Here is a 20177-nt window from a genome sequence, read left to right as displayed (position 1 = left end):
CAGATCTTTTAGTTAAAGCAGTGAGAAAGCTGACTCAAATAGTGGAGAATAAAGGGAAAAGTGTAGGGATGGGACTAGGGAAGACAGTAGAATGAATTGGACATAACTTTCCTATGTTCATATATGAATACAAGACTAGTGAAACTGCACATCATGGTCATGTATAACCGCAAGAATGAGATCCTAATTAGAATAAGTTATACTCCATGAGTGCATAATGTGTCAAAATGTACTCTACTGTCAGGTATATCTAAAAAGAACAAAGAGAGAGAGAGAGAGAGAGAGAGAGAGAGAGAGAGAGAGAGAGAGAGAGAGAGAGAGAAGGAGGAAATTGGAGGAAATTCTGATTCCTGGAAAAGTTTGAGAATAGTGGTAGAGGAAAGGTTCTATAACTTGTTACAGAAAAATTTAGTGAATGAAGCACTGAGTTCAACTCCATCCCTGATCTGCCCTAAGGAGATTATAAAACAGTATTTTTTCTTCTGCTTTAAGCCTCTTAGTTCCTATTTCATCCAAAGGTTACTTTTTAGTTGTATTTTGCTAGTAAAGACCAGGTTTAGTAAGTGTTATACAAATATTTATGTTCAATAAAAAAATCTAATGAAGTCCAAAAGGGAGAGTTCTGCTTTTAAAATTAATTAAAGGCAAAAAAAAAAAAAAAAATTCAACTTCAGGCAGTAGCTTTGTATTTGACAAGCAGGAAATCATAACGTGATCACACTGAAGTTCCTTTAGAAATGTTCTTCCATTTGACATTTAAAATGCTTTTTATATCAATGAATGTCATTTTGGAAAAATAAATGACATTTTGTGCTGTATATCTAAAGAACTTGTTAAAAAGCAAATGCATGTTAAAAAGCATGTTTGAATTTCTAGGTTGTTGTCAGCTGAAGCTAGTTAACATCCTTCTTTGCTTACATCTTAATAGAATATAAATCCTTCTTAGGAAGAGAACTGGTATGATAGCTTTTCATGTTTTTTTTTTTTCCCAAGTTACAGTTGCAGAAGATATTTTATATGTCGGTTACTTAAAATAATCACTTTTTTCCTCAAGGCATTCTATAAGTTGGTTCTGTAAATATACTCACACACACACACAAATATGTATGTGTCTATATATATATGTATGTATCTATATATGTATGACTCAGCATATGTATAATTATATAAATATACATATGTACATATATAAATATATATAAACTTATATGTATATTTATATATAAATTGACATATGGTGAGCCATACATATATATGCTGAGCCATACATATAACATACATATATACATATGTTACATATTTTGTAAATATATATTTTGAAGATATTACTCTCATACGGTCTATTCTAGGTAGAAGGAATAATGTGCCAAGAAGGGAAGAACGCAAGAGGTTGGTTCTAAATTTCTGTTTTTAAAAGATAGCTTAGAAGCATAAACATTTTTTGGGAAACCTTAATAGTTCCAATTGGAGCTATTTCAAACTCAAATTTCTAAGCATGTACTCATTTCTAAGTGATTTACAAAAGGCACTTTAACTACCCTTGGTTCCTTAGAAGCCTGACTAATTTCATGTCCTTGATATTGACAACTGTGCTTAAACTATAGTATTTAATCTGCTTTTATAGCATATTTTGAAGAATTTGCAAGATTTATTATTGGAAATGAGCTGTATTGAAGAAATCAAAGGCTAACTATATATAAATATTAAGGCATAGAAAGGTTCAGCTCTAAAGGACATATTTTAGGATAATGACTGCATCTGTGTATGTGTGTTGTGGGGGGGGGGGCTTGTAGCATTCCACAAAGGCTGAACACATAGGAAATGTGACCATGAGGAAGAAAACTGAATGATTGAGGCAACAGTTTATTATTTAGTATCTGAATAAAGAAGATTTATCCAAACAACTCTCCTCACCAGCAATGAAGTATGCTCTAATGACAACTATCTTTCTAAGCAAATCAACTCTTCCTACTTTTGACATTTTAACTGTGATTCGAAGATAAAACATTACATTAAGAAGATTTACGTTTCTCTTCTATGGCTCTGCACCAACCATAGCGGTTTATAGTTCCAACTACCATTGAAGAAAAGCTGGGGAACATCCCTATATTTTCTACACCCATTTTACCAACCATTTTATCATTCATTCATTCATTCATCTAGAGAATGTCTCTGGGGCAGTAAGAGTTGGCATAAAAAAGAGTGATACTGCTTTATTCAAGGGCAGCTAAAATGGATAACTGCATCAAGATGTCATTATAAATGGGAACTATCCCAAGTTATTATGCTATTTATTATTTTGAAACTGATAGATTTGTGTGTCCAAGGCAATACTTTCTTGGAAACATAAGCATTATTTAGTTACTTTAGGTTACCTGATATAGTGTGTTATGGTTTGGATGTAAGGTGTCCTCCAAAAGCTCACCTGTGAGCCAATGCAAGAAGGTTTGGAGGAGAAATGTTTGGGTTATTAGCTGTAACCTAATCAGTGAATTAATCTCTGATGGGATTAACTGAGTGGTAACTGGAGGCAGGTGGGTTGTGGCTGGAGGAAGTGAAGTTTTTCATTGGGGGCATGGCTATGGGGTATGTATTTTGTATCTGGAAAATGGAGCCCCTCTCTCTGCTTTCTGATCATCATGTGAGCTGTTTCCCTTTGCCACACTCTCCCTCCATGATGTTCTGCCTCACTTCGAGTCCTGAGGAATGAAGCAGGCCTTCTGTGGACTATAACCTCTGAAACCGTGAGCCCTCAAATAAACTTTTCCTTACCTAAAATTTTTCTGGTCAGATCTTTTATTCACAGCAGCAAAAAAGCTGACTAAAACACAGTTGGAGAGAGCCTCCTGCTTTTAATTAAGTATAAATAATAGGATGGTTTTGAAGTACAAGACCATGTATGTTTGTGTCTCCCACAATATTGAAATGAGGTGATGAGATTGCAAGAGCTCTCAGATGATGTTGCTTGAGCAACCTAGCATGATGCTGGTAGATGTGCTATGTTGCTATTTGATGATGAGACCCCTGACTCTGATCAGATCCTGGGCCTCAGAGTTATTCCTTGCCCTTCCTTTGCTGAATGCTATTTCAGAGAGGCAGGGATAGGGTGTGGACTCCTGTAGGTTATATTTCAAAGGCTTCCTTCTGTCCAGTTTTGTTTCTGGCTGGGTTTAGCTGATGTGCATTTGTTAGGAAGAAGTAGGGACTATTTTCTCCATTCCCTTTGTGTACCAAGTGGCTATTCTGGCAACAGTTCTCTGGCTCCAGTTCCTATAGGACAGGTGACCTAAGCTTTCCACTTTCTTCAAGTGAGCTGGCCCATGGGCTCTGGCAAGGCCCCTCTTCCTTTGTCTCTAGCCTGTGGGGGCAGAAGTGTCCTGGGTAACTCCTCTTTCCCATTTGGCTTCCCCCATCTTCCCTCTACCCAAGTATCACATTCCCCACATTAAGTTCCCTATCTTGTGAATAATAGCTTGAAATTTGAAGTCGGTGATATTTGACTGTTTTTAGCTTAGAAAGATGGCAAGTGATGCTTAAAGTGTTTTTTTTTTTTTTTTTTTTTTGGTTAGATTCTGATTGACATGGGTCAACTAAGGAAGGGAACTGACTCACCAAAAAGGAACTTTAAAATACTGGCTCAGGCAGGGAGTCCAGGAGTCCAGGAGCCCAGGAGACAGAGGTACAATGGTGAGAAGGCGGAGAGAGGAAGAATCACCTGCTAATCCAGGGGATATGCACAGGCAGCCAGTATTTTTCAGGTGGAATCAGATCAGACTACAATCTTAAATAGTCTGGTTGAGTCATTAGGGAAGAGAAAATAGAAAGCTGATTCCAGAGCCCTGATGAAAAGTATTTATATTTCAGTGAATACATGAAAAAATTAATGCATTTCTCATCTAAAATAATGGCTTAGTGATTTTCAGCAAATCCTTATTATCCTCATAAGCCCCTGTCTACATTGTTTCTGTTGTCATCTGGATTGGTCCACCTGTCCTACTCCTTTACCTGGTGCCTAGCTGGACAAAGCCTGGAAAATGGTTTAGGGATCATGACCTGGTTCTCTTTGTGCTGAACTATACTGAATCCTGAGGCAAAATTGGAAATGTGCACCCCTGTATACACTTATTAAAATATTCTTCGAGATTTTGAACCTAAAAGAAAAAGTTAATAAAACCTCTACAGTAAAGGATGACTATATTTGAAGCCCCACGGTGCCCAATCTGTTTGCACTCATGTGAACCCTCATAAACCTGCCTGAAGGGCCTGGCAGGTTAGGAACTATGGGCAGATTGGAAATGACTATTCCTGCTGCACAATAATACAGGGCTATAAAACTAACAACAGTCTATCTTTATTTAAAAAATGGATTTCTTTATCATGAATTGTATTGCATAGCTTTTGTTTTTTGAAATATTATATTTGCATATTATCTTAATTACTGAGTTTTAAGCTGCCCTTTAACTTTTGTGCCTGAGGCTAGTGTGTCATTCCTAGGGCCCCCATCTTAGCCCTGCTGTGAGGCTTCATGTTACACAGGCACCCAGGCTGTGCTGAGACTAGATGAAGAAGAAGAAGCAAAACAAGGGTCATATAATTCTGTGCAGGAATTCATAACAGGAAGGTTCTAAGGAGTTGAAAAAAAATCTCACTGTGGACTGAAGGTCTTCATAATTATTTTAATAAAGTCTGAGGGAAAAAAACTTCAGGTCCATCAAATCCTGGGCAAATTGGCCTTTATTCGTTGTGAGGTTGTTGAAGGCTCAGATCTGGTTGGGAATCCACATAAAGATACCTTATTGCAGATCATGAGTTTGCAAAGAAAGTTTGAAATTAGGAAGATGGCCTTAGAGTACAGGAGAATGATGCTTGTAATATAATTTGTCCTTACCAAGCAAAGTAGCTATCAATAATGAAAACTGAAAGATATCATTACAGGGATATTGCTATAAAATTCATAAAATGTCAAATTGGATATCTTGCCCATCCTCACAGAAGAAAGCAGGGAAAGTTAACAATGAGGATGGAAAATGAGATTCCCCAATGGAGAAATACATTAGTTTTTATGTGAAGGCTAAAAACTGAAACATAAAAACAAAGACAAAACAAGCAAACAAAACTTCAGATGATTCAAATGAAACAAGAGACTTTCACATCTTTCATAAATAATAAAACAATGGATCAAATTGCTCCATAAATGAGATTATTAACATATCATTAAATCTCAGGAAATTTTTTTCAAAATCATCTCCCTGCTGTCTTTAGCCAAGAATGAAGGACGCCCATGGATGGTAATGTATGGCAAGGCAGTGGAGGCCTAGGCTTAGGTACTGCAGTAGTAGTTTCCTGTTTTTTTTTTTTTTTGTGGGGGGGGTCCTATGTCTAAATTCCTCTGTCCCCAACAAGGAAGAAATCTCACTGGGAGAGGCAATAAGCGAGAGATGCCCTCAGGATGAAATATAGCTGAGCCCTCAGTAAGGGCCTCTCGTGTTCTTTTCCGGGTTGTCACCTAGGAATATGGGGAGGGTCTTTGGATTTCAGTTCAGCACTAAGGTTTTGTTGTCCAACTGTTCTCACTCTCATTTCCATAGGAAGTCTTTTGAATTATTTAGCCTCCTAGAATCATATAGGGATCATGAGCTGCTTCCTTTGATTTTGCTTTCTCCTTTTTCTCAGCTAGTGAATGCTCCTTTCTACCATAGGTCCTGGAAGAAGTATGATTCTTTTAAATGGGCTTTCCCAGGAAAAGGCCCAATTTGCAGCCCCAGCTCCCCTTCAGGAAGTCCCTGTGTTCCCAGACTGGGTATTTGCAGCCATCTTGGGTGTCTCTGTTGGTACTGGGCATTACTTGTCTACTTCCAGGGTCTCTAGCCTTGTTCAATATCCCTTCTGCTACCTTCCATATTATATGATTGTAACCAATATTTCCCATAATGAAAGATCATTTTAGTTATTTCAGCTTTATTCTTTCTATCTCATTTTCCTTCCTCTGACCTCCTTCTTCCTCTCCACTGCCCAGTTCCCTAAGCTGTCACATTTCTTGCAGAGCTCCTTAAATATATAGTAAAATATCATGAATAATTACCTGTACTCGAATTTAACACAAATTTAAAACAAAAGGGTGCACATACTTTTGCTGAATACCTCTCATACATTGTTGGTGGGATTGCAAATTGGTGCAACCACTTTGGAAAGCAGTATGAAGATTTCTTAGAAAACTTGGAATGGAACCACCATTTGACCCAGCTATCCTACTCCTTGGTCTATACCCAAAGGACTTAAAAACAGCATACTATATTGACACAGCCACATCAATGTTCATAGCAGCTCAGTTCTCAGTAGCTAAACTGTGGAATCAACAGACACCCTTCCATAGATGAATGAATAAAGAAACTGTGGTATATATACACACAGTGGAATATTACTCAGCATTAGAAGAGAATAAAATTATGGCATTTGCAGGTAAATGGGTAGAGTTGGAGAATATCATGCTAGTAAGGAAGCCAATCCCCCAAAACCAAAGGCCGAATGTTCTCTCTGATAAGTGGATGCTGATCTATAATGGTGATGGAGGGGGTGAGTGTGGGAAGAATGGAGGAACTTTGGATTGGGCAAAGGGGAGGGAAGGGAAGGAAGAGGTCATGGGGGCAGGAACGATGGTGGAATTAGATGGATATCATTACTCTAGGAATATGTATGACTGCACATATGGTGTGACTCTACATTGTGTACAACCAGAGAAATGAAAACTTGTGCTATTTGTGTACAATGAATCAAAATGCATTCTTCTGTCATGTATACCTCATTAGAACAAATAAAAAAAATTTGCGGAGCACCCTGGAGATACCCTGACTTTCAAAATTGAAGAAATTAACTGGAAGATCATTCAGTAATGTCAAAAATAGATGAGTCTGAAGTATTGCCAACTTTCACATAAAGCCCCCAAATCAGTGAGAAATTTGCCATCATGCAGAATGAAGATAGGGTTGAGACTCCAATCTAAAGAGATAACTTTACTTAAACTCCAAATATATGAAGATTTTGTGTCCTTACCATACATACACAAAAGGTAACTCCGTAAAGAGATGAAATGCTATAGTAATCAGTTTAATATATATACATATATTAAAAATCATGTTGTATACCCATATAGTTTTTATTAAAACCCTGAAAAAATCATAAATATATGCTTATACATAACAGTACCTCTACAAATAGATTTATTAATTTTCCTCTCTACAAATGCTCTCATTTACTGTATCTCTATAAATGAAACTTGGCAAGTTTTAGAAATGCTGATGTTGGATGACATTTAGTAAGCATTTTATTAAAATTCTATGGATTAGTACTTGTTTTAACATTTCAAATAGCATAAAGCTAATATATGTGCTCTGGAAAGGATTTTGCTTAAGCTGACAATGCAGACAGCTTGCCAGCTAGCAATGGAGAATTGTTATTTTTCTATTGCATTCATTGCCAAGGAAGAAAAATTGAGGTAGAAGAAATTGCAAATCCTCTTATCTTTTATTTTATTTAGTGGGTCAAAATACCTTAAATTCTACTTCAGATTAATAAAAGCTATTCAAAGACAATGATTTCATTTTCCTGACATTTACATTTTTAAGGTTAGATGGACAGTGTTACCTGTCATTTTGAATAGAAGTGCATGAATATTACAGAAGGTTGCTCAGTTGCCCATGTAGATGCCCCTTCTATAAAGTGACCACATCTCAAAATTGTAATCTACTCATACTTTTAGAAATGCACTTTCACCTTATTAAAACTTAAAAATGAAACTATACATGAAGGATTTTACCCATGTCCCTTAATCCATTTAAAAATGCTTTTGCCATTTCTACCTCAGGAGTGTTAAGATGCCACTTTTCCTCAAGTCAAGAGCTACTTCTTTGATTCAAGTACTGATTTATTGGATCATATTGTGTACCTTAAGCAATGCAATTCTCCACAACAGGACCCAAAGCAACAATCCTGCTCTATGTTCTCAAGGATGCCACGTCATCTCCTGGTTACTCTCTCTCTTGAAAATATTTGCCTAAGTGGTATTTATCACTCTATAAAGTTAGGCAAAAAGGGGGCAGAAACACTTGCTTTCCCACTCTAGTTATGATGTTACCTCATGTGGGCCAAGATATGGACACATGAGGCAGAAATCCTTGCAGCATGTCCCATTTACTTGAGAAATGATAGAAGGGGAAATGAACTATGGAAGTAATGATGGGCCACTTTGGCCACCTATGGTATGCCATCCCTGTGCCTCTATTTATGGTTTTCCTCTGGACAACCTTCTCTCTACTCTTATTCCATGTTGAGTGCATTTTTTTCCTGTGTTTTTTTCTTCTACTACGAGCTTCTTCCAAGCCCACAAATACTGATTATCTGTTGCCACTAATGACAAACATGTCATTTGTTATGACTAAGGGCATTTCATCAGGCAAACATATTTCATCTTTGAATGAGATGAATTGTTAAATTATTACCTGATTTTGCCTCTTCTAGTCCTGGTTTATCATCTTTTTGCTGATTTAAAATATAAAACAGCTTCTGTTTTTTATCTACTATACTGAGGTCATTCAAGACATACTGTGGTGATTAATTTTATGTGTCAACTTGTCTAGACCACGATATCCAGCTATTTGGACAAATATCATTCTAGATGTTTCCATGAAAGATGAGATTAACATTTAAGTTAGTGGACTTTGAGGGAAAGCAGATTACTCTCTATAATGTGAGTGGGCCTTATCTAATTGAGTTGAAGGTCTTAATAGAAAAAGACGGATCTCCCCAGAGAATTCTGCTGGCAGATAGCCTTCAAATTTGAACTACCCTCTGTCTCTGCCACCTAACCTTGCAGATTTTGGATTTGCCACTCTCCACAGTCATGTGAGTCAAAACTTTAAAATACATTTCTCTTTGTGAAAGAATATGTTGTTGATTGATTCTATTAGATTTTCAACTTTAGGGCAGAAAAAATACAACATATATATGTCTCATACACAACACAGATGATCACGGGGTATTCAATCTCAGGTGATATACAGACTCTTTGATCTCCTCTCTTCTTCCATTAAACATTATTCAAAGTAGTCTCTGGTTTATTTTAATATGCTTATTGAGTAAAATATCTTGTATCTTTTCTTTATTCTTCTTTGCCTCCACTCTCATCTCTGCCTCAAAGGTTCACACTAAGTACAGGACAAAGTCTCCTACTGTCCTACTTTCACTTTCATGCTGTGGCCAAACTAACTTTCTTAAAGCCCATTTTTATTAACCCCATTTAGTTTTTGAAAATCCAGAACAAAATCCTTTCTCTAACTTCTAAAAATCTGCCTGATACACTCCTTCCCTGCTTATTTCTCAGCATTTTTCTCTGAAATGAACTGCACCCTTTGCATTTTTGCTCTTGAAACTCATGAAAGAAGGTTCATCTCCCTTCTCTTCAGCAAGGTCCTCACATAGCTCCTGGCCTACTTATAGCTCTGCAAGGACTATCTGTGATGAATCTGCTTCTCACTGACTTTCCTGTCCTCTAATATTACACAGTTATAGACGTATGTTTAGCCCATACACAGTTCTTTGTTTTTATACATAAAATCTTCCATTGTTCACTACTTCCTAGTGTGAGGTATTGAATAAAGGCAGTAGGTGGAAAGCACACCATGGTTCAGGGAGAACCTTGATTTTCTGTCCAGAGCCCTTCTTTGGCTTGTTGAACAACCATGTTGAAGTTCTGGCATAATTTTTTATAACTAAGAGTTCTCTAACATAAAGTTTTAATCGACTCTCAAATGTAGGCCTTGGAAACCTCACAGACAGATGACTGTGTATTGTTGTTGTATAGAAGGGACTGCATCTTTGAAACCTGTCCTAATGGGATAACATAGACTAGTTGGCTCAAGTAACAGAAATGCATTTATCACAACTTTGGAGGCCAGAAAGATCATGGCACTGGTGAATTCAGTGTCCAGTGAAGGGCGTCTTTGCTGTTTTGCAGATGGACATTCTCAAAGAGAGGAAGAGATAGATAGATATCATCTCTGTTCTGTTTCTTCTTATAAGGGCTCTGTTCTCATAACTCAATTACCTCCCAAAGACCCCACCCAAATAACATTACACTGAGGATGTAAACTCAAAGTATGAATTTTAGGGGGGATGCAAACTAAAATTTAGTCCATAACAACAGCAGTTTATTTCGTCCAATATTTTTACCATGCCATGTTTCTTAATTGTTTTTCCTTAAGTCTTACAGTAACCTTTTTTTTTTTTTCCGGAAAACTTTCCTCATTTTCTACATGTAATAACTGAGTAAAATGTTTTTAAGATTTCTGCAAAAATTGTCTTTTTTTTATTGGTTGTTCAAAACATTACAAAGCTCATGATATATCATCTTTCATACATTTGACTCAATTGGGTTATGAACTCCCATTTTTACCCCAAATACAAATTGCAGAATCACATCGGTTACACACTCACATTTTTACATAATGGCATATTAGTGACTGTTGTATTCTGCTACTTTTCCTATCCCCTACTATCCCCCCTCCTCTCCCCTCCCATCTTCGCTCTCTACCTCATCTGCTGTTGTTCAATTCTCTCCCTTGTTTCCCCCCCTTTTCCCCTCACAACCTCTTATATGTAATTTTGTGTAACATTGAGGGTCTCCTACCATTTCCATATGCTTTCCCTTCTCTCTCCCTTTCTCTCCCCCCACTTGTCTTTGTTTAATGTTAATCTTTTCCTCATGCTCTTCCTCCCTGTTCTGTTCTTAGTTGCTCTCTTTATATCAAAGAAGACATTTGGCATTTGTTTTTTAAGGATTGGCTAGCTTCGCTTAGCATAATCTGCTCTAATGCCATCCATTTCCCTGCAAATTCTATGATTTTGTCATTTTTTAGTGCTGCCTAATACTCCATTGTGTATAGATGCCACATTTTTTAATCCATTCATCTATTGAAGGGCATCTAGGTTGGTTCCACAGTCTAGCTATTGTGAATTGTGCTGCTATGATCATTGATGTGGCAGTATCCCTATAGTGAGCTCTTTTAAAATCCTCAGGGAATAGTCCGAGAAGGGCGATAGCTGGGTCAAATGGTGGATCCATTCCCAGCTTTCCCAGGAATCTCCATACTGCTTTCCAAATTGGCCTCACCAATTTGCAGACCCACCAGCAGTGTACAAGTGTACCCTTTTCCCCACATTCTCGCCAACACTTATTGTTGTTTGACTTCATAATGGCTGCCAATCTTACTGGAGTGAGATGGTATCTTAGGGTGGTTTTGATTTGCATTTCTCTGACTGCTAGAGATGGTGAGCATTTTTTCATATACTTGTTGATTGATTGTATGTCCTCCTCTGAGAAGTGTCTGTTCAGGTCCTTGGCCCATTTGTTGATTGTGTTATTTGTTATCTTATTGTTTAATTTTTTGAATTCTTTGTATATTCTGGATATTAGGGCTCTATCTGAAGTGTGAGGGGTAAACATTTGTTCCCAGGATGTAGGCTCTCTATTTACCTCTCTTATTGTTTCTCTTGCTGAGAAAAAACTTTTTAGTTTAAGTAAGTCCCATTTGTTTATTCTTGTTATTAACTCTTGGGCTATGGGCGTCCTATTAAGGAATTTGGAGCCCTACCCCACAGTATGTAGATCGTAGCCAACTTTTTCTTCTATCAGACGCAGAGTCTCTGATTTGATATCAAGCTCCTTGATCCATTTTGAGTTAACTTTTGTGCATGGTGAGAGAAAGGGATTCAGTTTCATTTTGTTGCATATGGATTTCCAATTTTCCCAGCACCATTTGTTGAAGATGCTATCCTTCCTCCATTGCATGTTTTTGGCCCCTTTATCAAATATAAGAAAGTTTAAAAAATTGTCTTAATGGCTTAATTTTGAAATGCATTTAAGAGTTTATGCATTTTCGTTGTTGTGCTTGTAATTAGAGCTGTTTATCACAGAGGGATGATCTAGAGAATAGAGTTCAAGAGGTTTATTCTGATTGTTTTAGTGCCACTAAGTGTGAAAGGAAACAACTGAGCTAGCTTCCAGATAATCTGTGAGAGGGCTGCACAGCTTGGTGATGTGGCATATGCCTCTTGCCTAGCTGAGCCCAGAGCTGTCACATATGGTTTCCTGGCACTGGTGAGGTGTGAGCATTCAGCTAGTGTTAGTAAGATACAAATACAATTCCTGCCATGTGATAGCGGTCACTCAAGAAATGAGAAGAGATGGATTGCAGATGCTAAACTAAAAGTAAAAAATATGACTGACACCTAAAACTAAAAGAAAAAAAAAACTGAAGGAAAAAAACAAAATAAAAAACCACTGGATCATTGAACAGAGTCACTAAATCATGATATACAGGAGGAGAAAGCAGCCCTACCAGATCTATAGATTTAAAGAAATCCTGGTAAGAGAGTCCAAAAGAAGTTTGTGAAGAGAAATTATGAATCTCCAGGAGTCTTTCTGTTTACCTTTTTACTATCCTGCACTTAGTTATCTGTTTTCGCTTTCAAATAGTGGCTAGATCAGTCAAAAATATTACTCTCATGTCTTTCTCTTTTATATAAACCTGAACCAACAAAATTGAAAGGAATGATACTAGTGACCATGTCAAGGATCTCAAAGTACTGAGAAACATTAAAGCATCTCCTGCCTTGTGCTCACCAGTCACCTGACTATCAAGAGGAAACAGGAAAGAATGTGTGAAATCATCACCCAGCCCAATCCTGCTCACTGTCTGCTCTAGAGGCTGAGACACACTTTGCCATTTCTTACTAATGAGATTGTAAAATGTTGTGTGCTTCCCTCAGGCCAGCAGGTGTTGACGAATCCATTCAAGGCTTCAGAGTTCTCCATCTTGGTTTGATCTCATACATACCACTCAAATTAATCTACTTCAGCATTTCTAGCCTGGATTCCTGTTAAAAATCCTTTCATTGATCCCTTGTACCTGCCTACCTCTAGCCACTTCTCCACAGTGCAGTCAGAAGACTTAAACTCAAATTTGTTGTGTCATTCTTTTGATTAAAATCGTTTAATGATTCTTAACAAGGCTCATAAAGCTCTACATTTCCAGTTTCATCATTTTATAATTCCTTCTAGTAGCCTGGTTTTCTCCATTTTCCTTCAGTATGTCATACCACTTCCAGCTGTCCTAAACACTGTCCACCATTCCTTAAATTTTTCTTTTACCTTCCTATCATTCAGATCTCAGCTTAAATGTTACTAAGGAATATAATATATTTTATTATTTATAAATTGTGTGCTATTTGCAAAATTTTATAGTAAATCTATAAGCATACATATTACACTTCCCACCCCCCCCCCCATTGGCTGTTAAACATTTACCAGCACACCACCAGCCTACCATTATAAGCTCTAGTGGTTACAGGAATACTGGTGATATTGATTTCCTTCTTTTTTCTGCTTTACTTCTCCATTCCTTTACTGGTTTCTTGTGCTGTCCTCTGAGATAAATTCTTTGTAATCGAATCCTTGTCACAGAGTCTTTGTTTTGGAAAAACCCAAACTATGACAATCATGGAGAGCATTTTCTTTGTTCACCGTGTTATCCTCTGTGCCTAATAAGTACAAGGTAAATATTTGTTATATGAATAAATGAATGAGTATAGCATCCCAGAGAGATAGTACTAATTAAGGGAATTCACTAAAATCTTTGATCCTCTGTGATCTACTGGAACATGAAGAATTCTTTTTTGTCTATGACTTACAGATTTCTGGAATTCATCTATGATGGATAGATTCCTAATTTACATGGGACCCCTGGAAAATTATTGGGCACAAGTGCCATATGATGCAAAACCAGAGAATTTTCTTACGTGATATAAAGGAGGAGAAATAATTATCTTGAGGAAAGAAAAGAAGTAGAAATTTTGGCATCAAGGTGAGATGAAGCTGCCAAGAATTTCTGGAAACTGTTTGATTATTTATGTGAGTGTGTTCACGTAAAGTAGTATCAGTATGGAAGGAAGAGAAAGATGCAATTTCTATGCGCATCTGCCTCTAGCTGCTTCAGGAAATGTTGAAAGAAGTTCAACAAATGACTACTTTGCATAAAAATTGGACCATATTTGGGGAGGGAATTGGGAGCAGCCTGGGAAAAGGGTGATCATGAAGAGAAATTTGGGGGAATCATTACTTGACAGCATGGTGTAGCAGAAATGACCAGCGGAATGTCTCCAGTGGAGGGTGTAATTGACATGTTAAGACAGAGATGTCTCTCTAATTTGAGGTTACTATTGAGTGATGCTGCATGGTGACTTCCTTCTTTGCCCATCACCTCAACTGCACTAAAATATAGTCTACTCACAGAGATATCATATATGAATGGGGATGAGGGGGTTATCATGGAAATCTAGGCCATTAGCCTCCAGAATAGGGAGAGGGAGGAGAAAAAAAGAATAGATTCAGGCAGAGAAGCAGAATGATTATCAATTCAGTAGAGAGTAGAAGGCCAGAACAAGAATTTTCTTGGGAAATGCCAACATATGGGGCATGCTGGTCATTAAATTTCCCAGCCTGAAATCTTGAGGGACAGTACTAATTTACCCAATATCTAAGTTAAATTTAGAAGTACCAAATTTGAGAGCCAGAAGAACTTCAACTTACTCCCATCTTTCCCTGGGCATTGTGAAGACTGTTTTTGAGTCTTTGCTGGGTGGCTATTCTTTCCTTCTTTTAGGTGACATTTCCCTCACAGACCTCACAGAGCAGTGTTTTTGTGTTTTGGTGCTGGGGATTGAGCCCAGGTCTTTTAGCATGATAAATATACACTCTACCACCAAGCTATACTCCTAGCCTCAGAAGAAAATTTATAGCATACTCATGCTCAGAAAACCTTACTTTCTGACAGCGAAAAAGCAAAAATACTGACCACAATGGCTGAAATTTCATTTAAAAAAAATATTTTAAAGTCTATTATTTTTTCTTTATAAAGTAGAATAATTTAAATAACTTCTTTGCCAGGCTTCCTGACTGAGAGTTAGGATATGTACATTTTTCTCCCTTTTTGGCGAGGAGAGTGGCTTATTGCAAATTCCTTTCACTTCTTGCCTACATTTACATTAATCAGCATGGTAGTTGTCATATCATTCTAGGTGGAGCTGACTAAAGTTCTTCAGCACCTTCATTTTGACCAAAGTATTTACCATAAGGAACCTGGCCCCACATGTAAGAATGTCTGTGGAGTTCCCTGGGGACTCACCGGGGAGGGGACTTACCCTCCAGGAGTGTACTGTCTGAGACTGATAGCACCGATGGGCTGAGTAAGACAGCAGGGACAAAGAGTTATGAAACTATGATGATGTGCCAGACACAGAAGTTTTAAAAAAGGAATAAGAACATGTCCTTCCACTTCAGCAATATTCAGCCTGGGAGAGATCCCAGACACACACACAGCAATAATTTCAATATTATGTGGTAAATGTTCGATGGAAGTATGCAGTCTTTTTGCTATGGAACAAGGGAACAGATGGTATTTATGAATCCTTTTAAGGGAGCAGTTGGGGAAAGCTTCCCAAAAGATGGCAGGCTAACTGGAACTTAAAGTATGATTGGAGGTCATCCTGGAAGATCCTCCCAGGCTGAATTTTGCTGAAGTGAAAGGACATGTTCTTATTCCTTTTTTATAGGCACCAGAAAAACTAAACTGCATAAAGGTGAAAATACATGACAATGGATGACATATTTTGGCAACGATGAGTGGTCTGATCAGAACTAACAGCAGAATGCTGTTTCTGGACCATTGATTTGGCTCTGAGCTTCTTAGTAGACAGATTAAAAAGGAAAATAGATTGTTTCCATCAATTCTGACTTTCATGGAGGTATTATGATACACATTCATTTACTTACTTCCTTAGTTCACTCAACATATATTAATTTTCTGTCTAGTGCATGCTGGGCATCTGGATAGGCTATGAAAAGATAGCACTGAATAAACAGACCACAGTCCTTGACCTTATGGAACATTAACATTCAGGTTCTATACTGAGGTCATTCAACTTAGCTCCCATCTCACTGACTCATTTTGATGAAGTCAAAGGCTGAGAGAATAACAGGAGTTGAAAATGTGTACTGATTTTAACATATTACCCATATAGGAAATGAAAGACAAAAAATGTCCAAAAGGACAATACCTCTGCCTAAAGTTTTCTTCTTTACTTAAAATATTGCAAATTATTAAGAAACCTGAATGTATTTTAAATGAAATGTCCTGTAAGTGAAAAATGTCTGTAATTTGGAAAAGAGAACACTAAAGACCTTCTGTTATTAGAACAGATGATCATTCTAATGAGCAAAACCAGGAATGCATTGCTGCCTACACACAGCTAAGCCAAACCAATCCACAAAATAATTTCTACCTGCATGATTGGATGCTATTTTTGAATGGGCTGGATGCATGTTGTGCGGAGGACAGGATGTTGAATTTCTTCTATATGTTCATAACTCTGACTTTCATGAATTATAAGTAATCTTAACAGATAACTGGCTCTGCAAGAAAGAATGGCTTGGGGTCAACTCTCTTAAAAAATATTAATACTAGGAGACCTCACAGTTAATACAACATACCAATACATCTGGTGTTCTAGAGGCACATTTTGCAAGTAATTTTTTCTCAGAGAATTAATTGCTAAATTAAACTGCTTAAGTTGAAAGATTTATAGGAGTGTTTTACCAAAATTCTAATGGCTTGGTGGGCATTTGTGACACTAACCTTTAGAAATTTTCCAGGGTAAAATTATCTTAGTAATATCATGGTGCAGAACTTTGGAGTCCTAATTCTCATTTTACCTATGCATGGGAGAGATCCAGAATTGCTTATGAGGGAAGAAAGCCTTGATTCTTTTTTAGGGTACTCTTTGTTTTGCTCTTCATAGAATAAAAATGGGATTTAAAAAAAATCAGGAAAATTTCCTGATTAGGTCTCCATTTTTCATTAGGATATGGCATTTTTATTCCCAGCTGGGCTGATTATGAAAGCATATGGATCTCTCCTTAATTGGCAACATAGAATATTTGCACCCTAGGCCCACGTCAGCAAATAAAACTCTTTATGCTCAATAATTACCAAAAGCTCAGTTATGAGATATAATTTTTACTTACAGAGCATTGCCTAAAGGTTATGCAGCAATCCATTCCTTTAATTACTCTCAAATCAGTTCTATGTAGGTGGGCTGTCAGAACTCCACCTCTCTTAGATCTGCTATAATGACGTGGGCTTTGGTATTTATTGCATATCTCCAGTCAAAGGAAATGCTTGACACTGATTTTACACAGTGGGGAGGCTGATGCAGACAGGATCTGGTTCAATCATAATCCAGACCATCTTCCTGCTACAGAACCAAAAGAGTAATTTTTCTTCTAAGTAATTTCCATGCTGTAAACATGCAGATCTAAATTACATGACTGATGGTGTTTTCCTTCTTGCACAGCCTGCTCAGAAGCTCAGAGCCAAATTCATGAACCACCTGAAGCTGTTATATAACTTTATGATATTCATTTTTTATACAGTTTTCTCTACAGCATCATCTGATTTCTTGAAAAAATTTATTGAGGTGAAACTCTCACAATATAAAATCAGTTGTTTTATTTTTATTTCTTCTTATTGCTATTATTATTATTATTTGTGGTGTTTTAGGTATCTGTAGGCTCTGGGGATTGAACCAAGAATCTTGCTTATGCAAAGCAAGTGCTCTACTACTGAGTTACACCCCCATCCCCAAAGTCAACCATTCAAAAGTAAATGATCCAGTGATATTTAGTATATTCACAATGCTATGCAACTAACCCCACATCAGATTCCAAAATATTTCACTGTCACCAAGAGACTCATCTTAGTTCTCTTCCATTATTCTTTTGATTCTTTAAAATGAATCGTATACTCCATGCATGTCTGCAAAGTGCCACAACTTTTTTTTTTAATGAAACAGGTTTTTAACATACACATAAAAATATCTAAAACAAGTCCAAGTGCAGGAGATGGAGAACAAGGAGTAGGGAGTGGAAGAAGAATGAAGTAATCATTTTGTGTAAACCAAATGAAGAAGGAATTTCAAGAAAGAAACAGTCAACAAGAGCCACATGACAGAAATGTCACATAAAGTGAAGATTGAAATGATGCTGCTAATTGATCAGTTAGGAAGTCATCTGCAACTTTTATGTAGTCGAGTGTCTGTAACATGTAGGTTAGAGGCAAAACCTGATGTGACTAGAAGGTGAGATAGTGGAGACTCAGAAACCTGGAACATTTCAAAAAATTGACAAAGGACTGAAAAAAAGAAGAGGCTATAGCAAGTTTAAGTTTATTTCTTTAAAGGTTGGGGCTGCTTAAGCCAAATATGGTAATAATAAGTGGAGAAAACTTGAATGATGGACTTGGTTCTGTGATCATCTCTGGGGTAAGCTTGAGCAAGTGACTTTACATCTCTAGTCTTGGATTTCTTATCTGTGACACAGTGGCTTAACCAAAGTACCTCTGGGATTCCTTCTAGCTTTAGTGTTCTGTGGTGCATTCATGGATAGAAGGAATGTGAAAATAAAGCAAGAATAGCAAAGCAATTTTGAAAATACAGTAATGTTTTTTTTCATAGATACACTCTAATTTTTACTGGTCTGCTTGAATTGCTGATTTTATAATTGGATTTTATGATATTAAAATGAAAGAGAAGAATCTAGTGAGCATTTAATTTCAATCCTTTGGCCAAAAAGTGTGTTGTGTTGTGTCCAACTACCCCTCAAATTACTTGGAAGTCAACAGGATGGTTGATGTGGATTGTGGTTGATTATAAGTGGCTAAAAATTCCTTGGTACTTGTCCCATTGAAAGATAAGTTCCATTTTGTTTTTTAATCTTTGAATATAGAAGGGCTCTCTGCAGCTGTTTAGCCATCAAAATATGAGCAATCGATGCTATTTCTGGGCCCTTAAGAGAATGGGATGCTGACTATTTCAACCTGGCTGCTATGCTATGAGGAAGCCCAAGCTGCCCCATGGAGAAGCCTTAGAGAGAACAAATGAGGCTCTAGCCAATAGCTCTGGTTGCTAGCCAAGTGTGTGATCCATCTTGAAAATGTATCTTCAACACCAATTGAGATATTCTAGCTGGCACACATGAAGCAGAGAAGAGCTGCCCTCAATGATCCCTGCCAAAATTTCAGATTTAAAGGAAAAATAAGTGGCCATATTGAGTCATTCATTTTAGAAATGATGTAACACAGCAATACATAACTGTATTGCATTATTTGTTATTGATCTAGTAAAACAAATCCAATTGTATAGATGATTCTTCTATCAGTACATATAAGCATTCCTGAAAAAAACCTGTATTCTATAAAATTGCATATCAATTTCATACAACATTTATGAGGACAATAAGATTGATGTAGAATTTTGCAAAGAAAGCCCTAATTAAAACAGTAATGCTCCTGTTAAAAATACCAGTCACTGGCCAGGTGTGGTGGTGCATGCCTATAATCCCAGAGATTTGGAAGGCTGAGACAGGGGGAATGCAAATTCAAGGCTGGCCTCAACAACATAGTGAGCTCTAAGCAAGTTAGTGAGACCCTGTCTCAAAATAAAAATAAAAAGAGTTGAGGATGTGGTTCAGTGATAAAACACCCCTGGGTTAAATCACCAGTGACAACAACAACAACAACAACAAAGACCAGACATAACAAATCTCTTCTAGTATTCACACTTAGAATCACAGTGCATCCTTATCAGGCCTATATCCTGGGACCTGTATTTCTTAAAAGAAATTTTCACCTGTAGTTTTACCAGAGACCACTATAAAATGGAAAGAATAAGTGTTCTTGGAGCACTAAATCATCTACTTATTAAACTGAAAAAGGTTCTTCTGCAGATATTTCAGACCCTTTCTCCAAGGTCTTTACATATTGCTGAAGATTTCTTTTTAAGTAGGAAAGTTTGATCCTATTGCCTTTTGAAGTTCTTGGAAATTCAAAAGTGAATCTAGAGGACTTGTGAGTATCAACTTTCTTATTTGTGGTTCAGCATAAATGGCCCATTTGTTTGTGGCATATAGAACAATATACTGAAAATAAGGGCCGAATCCTCTGTTGCCATAGCCTGCATCATGAACCTGGGCCTTGTAACCTACCTTGTCCTGACCGACTCAATTTCAAAGC

The 20177-nt window shown here is 37.2% G+C and overlaps 1 protein-coding gene across 2 annotated transcripts in view; it reads right to left on the bottom strand.

Moving 5' to 3' along the window:
* The window catches only part of Impg1 (interphotoreceptor matrix proteoglycan 1), a 144048-nt gene that overhangs the window by 54691 nt on the left and 69180 nt on the right, over nt 1-20177 (bottom strand). The window lies entirely within an intron of this gene.

Source organism: Marmota flaviventris, chromosome 6 (genome assembly GCF_047511675.1).
Source record: "Marmota flaviventris isolate mMarFla1 chromosome 6, mMarFla1.hap1, whole genome shotgun sequence".
Lineage (NCBI taxonomy): Eukaryota > Metazoa > Chordata > Mammalia > Rodentia > Sciuridae > Marmota > Marmota flaviventris.
Note: the sequence above shows the minus strand (reverse complement) of the source record. Positions and strands in the feature narration are given on the sequence as shown.